We start from the raw sequence: 8,008 nt of genomic DNA, 5'->3' as shown, positions 1-8,008 counted from the left end.
TAGAAAACTGAAGCATAGAAAACAGGTTTAAAATACTCATCATTGTACTTGAATGGCACAATGATGCTTTCGTTTTCATGCTTATGTCACTATAGGCAAGTTGTAGCTTGATAGACTGGTAAATATGAAGAACTGAAAAGAAAGGGCCCTGCTTTGGTTTGTGAGAAACTCAGTGAGGCTGTAAGGTAAGTTCATCGGTGGATATACTACTTTAAGCATGTGGGAGGGTCACTAGAATGTGACAGATTGTTGGTTCATAAATGTTGCCTGGCAACCCTGTTGCATTCTGTCTCCTGGTATCATGGGCCAAGGACCAGAGAGCAGCTTCGAGAAAGTGTTATCATGGGACATTACAGTCTCCGAAGGTAACTCTCTCCTAAAACTTTTAATGACAACATTTGATTCGCCTAAACAAGTCATAGCCACACCTCTGGAAATGTGCCTACTGCTTTCACTCCTTACCAAATTCAAGATTACCTAATCATCAGAGAATGTAGTCTGTGGAGAAACATTTCAGAGTCTTCTGTTTATGAATACTCTCTCTCCTAAGAAGTCACACTATGGAACAAAAGACAAATATGACTCACAATTATTCATCAAAAGGTGAGTTTGCCATTTATGACTTCCTTCAGGAAGGTGATAATCCATTTGTTAGAGTGGACTTTGTGATTATTGGATTTCAGTCCATCTCTTTTGAGGCAGCCGCCCAACATTAAATATGTGATATCTTCTAAAAACCCTGCATACACAATGACAGTTCAGCATTTATACATGTTACTACTCTGCTCTGCGACTAAATAACTGATGAACCTGGGAGTTTCCCCCACAATCATGTGGGAGTCAACAGAGAGTCAATTGTGTGGAGTATGGCAGATCATTTCATCCACTGATTATGTTGTTATTTGATTATTAAAATAGGACATTAGATAATCCATGATCTGTGGATTGTGGTGATGCGTTGTGGGAGGGAATTATTATAGACCATCCTAATATCAATTATGTAGTTAAAATATTTAAATTTATTACCACAGTATCGTTCATGAGCCTGTTTGGAGCCACCTTAGGGAAGTGGATGATGTTACATGAACTCATTATTTGATTATTTAATTATATAAAACAATGATCATATCATCCATCACACCTGGAATCTGGTGCCACAGATCATCTAATTACATAATTAATGAATTTAAATTGACAATCTGTGTTAATCCCCAAGATAATGTAAATATTTGTATAGTTATGTAAACAAGAATCCTCCATTCCATGAAGAGACCTGTAAAGCTCCCTCTTGTGGAGATAACGTGCAGTATCTTCACATTGTATGATTCATTGACTCAATTGATGATGATGACATCCTTCATGACTGGAGTCTGGCCATGATTCCCTGCCAGTAGAAGGCTACATCACCTATTTATTGTGAGAGTTAGCTATTAGTGACTTATTTAATTCTTTAAATTATGTAAATGACAGAGAGTGCCATCACCGATTACGGTTAGGGTGCAAAAATCTGTCAGGGACAAGGTTAGGAATGTTGTAGACATGGGCAGAGCATTTTCTGAATGATCTATGCATCTCCCAGAGTATGAGGGTTGCTGGGTGATTGAGTCCAGAAGGTTGCACGGTGCCAACCGAGAAGTACAAGGACTTCACCAAGGCCGGCACGGTGGTCTGGGTGTTGACTACCTGTTCTTCCTCCACATCTTCACATCGGTTGTGATCTACCATGAGAAGAGGGCGTGGCACTAGGAGGTCGGCACCATCACTGAGACCTGGCAAAAGGATGACTACTCAGAACACAGAAGAACATCTATCTCTCAGCTATGTTATTGATGCCCCTGCTGCAGCAATCTTTTCAACTGTTATCAACATTGTGCTACTACTGCTACGCCAGGATTGGGCCCACTATCTCTCGTCCTGCCGCTCCACAACAGAGATTCAGGTGCTTGTGATGAGGGCAGGCCAAAAGAATTCACCAGGCAAGACAGTAGGATTTTCTGATGATTAACTGATGGCATTTTAAAAATGCGTGATGACAGCATACATTTTCATATCTGACAAGTCTGCCCAGGGATTGATGATACAAAAAAGTTCAATGGCTTACATATTTAAAGATGTAATTATTAAATTCTTTCATTGCATAATCTGTGATCCCTGAAGTTTGGCGCTACCTTGTGTGACTCAAGTGTGACAGACGATCTAACTTATCTGATTATTTCATTATTCAAATCTGTCTTTTTCTACTCCAGGAAGAGTGGTGTTTGGATCAACCTTGTTGGTGTTAAATTGTATCATGTGAATTCTTTTTTTCTTTCTTTTTCTTTCTTTCTTTCTTTCTTCCTTTGTTTTCTTTCTTTCTTTCTTCCTTTCTTCATTTCTTTATTTAAATCAATGTTGACATAATTTTCTTATCTCTCTATGGGTGAATAAAGAGAAACTATCTCTGTATTCACTCATTTTTGGTTCAAATATATGAATAAGAACTCAATGTCTCTTCAGTAATGAGCAATCATTTAGGCTTCACCCATAAAACACCATTCACTGGTTTAAAGTTTATTCATTTAATTATGAAAATCTGTCATTATGTATTCAGTGATCACTGGAGTTTTGCGCCTCCTTAGGGGAGTCCATCGTGCCAGACCATCACATCATCGAATACTACACTTACTTCCTTAACTGTTAAACTAGGAAATACAATGATAATTCATCACTTAATTAATGAATTTAAAATACAGGTAAAGTTATGGACCATAGGGCCCTTTTGGAGACAGATTTTGGGTGTTGATGTAACATCATCTCATTACTTCATCATTTAGCTATATAAAGAGATCTTAACATCAGCAATATGTTTAGGACTTTGGTGCCATTTGGTCAGTGTTTATATAAAATGCCTGCTAATTTATTTTCAATTTAATTTATTATGAATTTAATTTATTATCAATTTAAATTATTATCAATTTAATTTTGGCCCTGGTCCTGGCCCTGGCCCTGGCCCTGGCCCTTGCCCTGGCAGTGGCCCTGGCCCTGGCTCTGGCCCTGGCCCTGGTCCTGGCCCTAACCCTGCCCTGGCCCTGGCTGTTCTGGACCAATTAAAATCTATACAATGCCGAGAAACCATGGGATCAAGCTCCTCTAAAGGAAAGAGAATGAAGAGGTTTTATTTTATTTTCAAAAAAGAGAAAAGGTTTGTGTTAGAGGCGATTAATTGTATTGTATCCACTCTAGGAATTAGAAAATTGAGGCATAGAAAACAGGTTTAAAATTCTCTTCATTATACTTGAAGTGAAAAATGATGCTTTCGTTTTCGTGCTTATGTCAGTATAGGCATGTTATAGTTGGACTGACTGGTAAATATGTAGAACTCAAAAGAAAGAGCCCTGCTTTGTTTTTATGAGAAACTCGGTGAGGGTGTAAGGGTAGTTCATTGGTGGGTATACTCCTTTTAGCATGTAAGAGGGGCACTAGAATGTGACAGAATGTTGGTTCATAAATGTTGCCTGGCAACCCTCCTTGCATTCTGTATCCTGGTAACATTGGCCAAGGACCAGAGAGCAGCTTCGAGAAAGTGTTATCATGGGACATTACAGTCTCCCAAGATAACTTTCTCCTAAAACTTTTCATGACAGCATTTGATTCGCTTAAACAAATCATAGCCACACATCTGGAAGTGTGCCTACAGCTTTTACTGGTTACCAAATTCAAGATTACCTAAACATCAGAGAACATAGTCTGTGGAGAAAAAGTACAAAGTCTTCCGTTTATGAATACTCTCTCTCCTAAGAAGTGAAACTATGGAACGAAAGATAATAAAACTCACAATTATTCATCAAAAGGTGAGTTTGCCTTTGTTGACTTCCTTCAGGAAGGTGATAATCCATTTGTTAGAGTAGAATAGGGATTTTTGTATTTCAGTCCATCTCTTTTGAGGGAGCCATCCTACATTAAATATGTGATATCTTCTAAAAATGCTGCATACACAATGACAGTTCAGCATTTAAACATGTTACTACCCAACTCTGAGATTAAATAAGGGATGAACTTGGGAGTTTCCCACAATCATGTGGGAGTCAACTGAGACTCAATTGTGTGGAGTATGGCAGACCATTTCATCCTCAGAATTCATTGTTATTTGATTATTAAAAAAGGACATTAGATAATCCATGATCAGTGGTTTGAGGTGACAAGATGTGGGAGGCAATTATTATAGACCATCTTATTGTCATTATGCAGTTAAAATATTTAAATTAATCACAACAGCATCGTTCATGTGCCTGGTTTGAAGCCACCTTAGGGAAGTGGATGATGTTACATGAACTCATTATTTGATTAATTAATTATATAAAACAATGATTATATCGTCCATGACACCTGGAATCTGGTGTCACAGATCATCTAATTACATAATTAATGTATTTAATTGACAATCTGTGTTCATCCCCAAGATAATGTAAATATTTGTATAGTAATGTAAACCACAATCCACCATTCCATGAAGAGGCCTGTAAAGCTCCCTCTTGTGGAGTTAATGTGCAATATCATCACATTTTAGGATTCATTTTTTCAATTGATGATGATGACATCCTTCATGCCTGGATTCTGACCATGCATCCCTGCCAGTAAATGCTACATCACCTATTTATTGTGACAGGTATTACTGACTTATTAAATTCATTAAGTTATGTAAACGAGATTCAATGACATCACCCTTTACGGTTAGGGTGCAAATATCTGTCAGGGACAAGGTTAGGAAAGATATAGACATGGGCAGAGCATTTTCTGAATGATCTATGCATCTCGCAGAGTACTAGGGATGGTGGATGATTGAGTCCAGATGGTTGCACGGTGCCACCCGAGAAGTACAAGGACTTCAACAAGGCCAGCACGGTGGTCTGGGTGTTGACTACCTGCTCTTCCTCCACATCTTCACATCGGTTTTGTTCTACCATGAGAAGAAGGAGTGGCACTAGCAGATCGGCACCATCTGTAAGGTGTACGGTTTTTCTGCCTGCCGCTTGGTCTTGTCCTGCTGCTGCGCCACCAGCCCCAAATAATACGCAGAGACTCTGTATTTGATACAATACTGTTGGCCTGGTTACTTGTTTCTTATCGGCTAGCTCTGCCTCAATTATTAACCCATTTCTGCTGATCTATGTATTTCTCTTACCAGGGAGCCGGCGGCATACTGCTTTCTCCAGACTCTCCATCTTGACTCCTCCTTACTACTTCCTATTTCCTCCTTGTCTCCTAGTCCCTCCTATCTTCCTTTCCTATTGGTCAACAGTGCTTTATTATTAACCAGTATGAGAAACATACAGAATGACCTCTCCCATTAACCATCACCGAGACCTGGCAAAAGCATGACGACTCAGAACAGGGAAGAACATCTCTCTCTCAGCTATGCTGGTGATGCCCCTGCTGCAGCCATCTTTTCAGCTGTTATCAACATCGTGGCTACTACTGCTACACCAGGATTGGGCCCATTATCTCACGTCCTGCCGCACCACAACAGAGATTCAGGTGCTTGTGATGATGATGTCAGGCCAACAGAATTCATCAGGCAAGACACTATGATTATCTGGCGATTAACTGATGGCATTTTAAAAATGCGTGATGACAGCATACAGTTTCTTACCTGGCAAGTCTGCCCAGGAATTGATGATATGAAAAAAGGTCAGTGGCTTACTTATTTAAAGATGTAATTATTAAATTCTTTCATTATATAATCTGTGATCCCTGAAGTTTGGCTCCACCTTGTATCACACTCAACTGTGACAGACTACCTAACTATCTGATAATTTTATTATTCAAGTCTGTCTTTTTCTACTCCAGGAAGAGTGGAGTCTGGGATCCACCTTGTTGGTGTTAAATTGTATCTTGTGAATTCTTTCTTTCTTTCTTCCTTTCCTTCTTTCTTTCTTCATTCCTTCCTTCCTTTCTTAATTCTTTCCTTTATTTAAATCTATGTTGATATCATTTTGTTATCTCTCTAGGGGTGAATTATGAGAAACTATCTCTTAATTCATTCATTTTTTGTTCAAATCTATGATTAAGTACTCAATTCCTCTTCAGTATTGAGCAGTCATTTAGGCTTCACGCATAAAACACCATCCACTTGTTTAATGTTTATTCATTTAATTATGAAAATCTGTCATTATGTATTCAGTGATCACTGGAGTTTTGAGCCTCCTTAGAGAAGACCTTTGTACCAGACAGTCACGTCATCTAATACTACACTTAGTTCTTTAACTGTTAAACTAGGAAATTAATTAATAATTCATCATTTAAATTACATATTTAAAATACAGGTAATGTTATGGACCATAAGTCCTTTTGGAGTCAGATTTTAGTAGTTGATGTGGTAATGTCATCGCATTACTTCACCATTTAGCTCTGTATATAGATGGTTACATCAGCGATAGTTTTAGGACTTTGGTGCCATCTCATCAATGTTAATATAAAAGGCCCACTAATTAATTATCAATTAAATTTTTCAAATTGCTCAATATTCCAGGAAGAGATCAGTCTGACTACTCTATGTGAGATTTAAGTATGCACCACCATGACATTATTCAATCATTTTTCATTATATATTCATTATTTAAATCGATGAAGGTGTTGTTCTTCTTGACTGGACTCGGGCCATTCCTCCATGGGAGTTAATCACGTGGCATTATTTAATTATCTAAGAACTACTTCCTTGGCAATCACTGGAGTAGGGTCCATCTTATGAAAGTTAAGTATGGAGGACTATCCAATTATTAACTCATTTGATTGCGTAAGTCATGATGGTGTCATCCGTCATTTGGCTTATGTGGGATAGACACAGCAGGAGATCGGTACCAGAAGCAGTGCCCAGAGAATGAGGGGCACTGCCTTATACGGGGATTACTGAGTACGTAATAGTATATTCTTAATAATCGAATGATTACATGATTTAAAAAAAAAACTGTACTGTTTTGCATCATCAGTTTCTGAGAGGTCTCAAGAGAACTGACCCATGAAGGACACAGTGACCACCGATTTTAAAAATGGAATAACTGAATGATCTCCTGATCAGGGAATCTCATCTAATGAACACTGTCGTGCTGATAACATGACACACCAACAACAATAAATCACTCTAAATAACCATATTAGAAAGCGGGTTACAGGACTTAATAGAGGACAGTCAATTGTGGAATCCAAAATGACTGAAAGAAACATAAGACACTGCTCAAAATTCTTAATCATCAGCCTAATGCAAATCTAAACAACTCTGTTAAACCATGGCATCAAGCTCCTCTAAAGGTAAGAGAATGAAGAGGAGTTTATTTTATTTTCAATAAAGAGAAAAGGATTATGATAGAGGCGATTAACTGTATTGTTTCCATTCTAGAAATTACCAAATTGAAGCATAGAAAACAGGTTTAAAATACTCATCATTGTACTTGAATGGCACAATGATGCTTTCGTTTTCATACTTATGTCACTATAGGCTAGTTGTAGCTTGAGAGACAGGTAAATATGTAGAACTCAAAAGAAAGAGCCCTGCTTTGTTTTTGTGAGAAACTCAGTGAGGCTGTAGGGTTACTTCATCGGTGGGTATACTCCTTTAAGCCTGTGGGAAGGGCACTAGAATGTGACAGAATGTTGGTTCATAAATGTTGCCTGGCAACCCTCCTTGCATTCTGTATCCTGGTATCATGGGCCAAGGACGAGAGAGCAGCTTCGAGAAAGTGTTATCATGGGACATTACAGTTTCCCAAGATAACTATCTCCTAAAACTTTTCATGACAGCATTTGATTCGCCTAAACAAGTCATATCCACACTTCTGGAAGTGTGCCTACAGATTTACTGGTTACCAAATCCAAGAATACCTAAACATCAGAGAACGTAGTCTGTGGAGAAACAGTTCAAAGTCTTCTGTTTATGAATACTCTCTCTCCTAAGAAGTGAAACTATGGAACAAAAGACTCACAATTATTCATCAGAAGGTGAGTTTGCCATTGTTGACTTCCTTCAGGAAGGTGA

Source organism: Phodopus roborovskii, unplaced genomic scaffold (genome assembly GCF_943737965.1).
Source record: "Phodopus roborovskii unplaced genomic scaffold, PHOROB, whole genome shotgun sequence".
NCBI lineage: Eukaryota > Metazoa > Chordata > Mammalia > Rodentia > Cricetidae > Phodopus > Phodopus roborovskii.
This window is presented reverse-complemented; position numbering follows the sequence as displayed.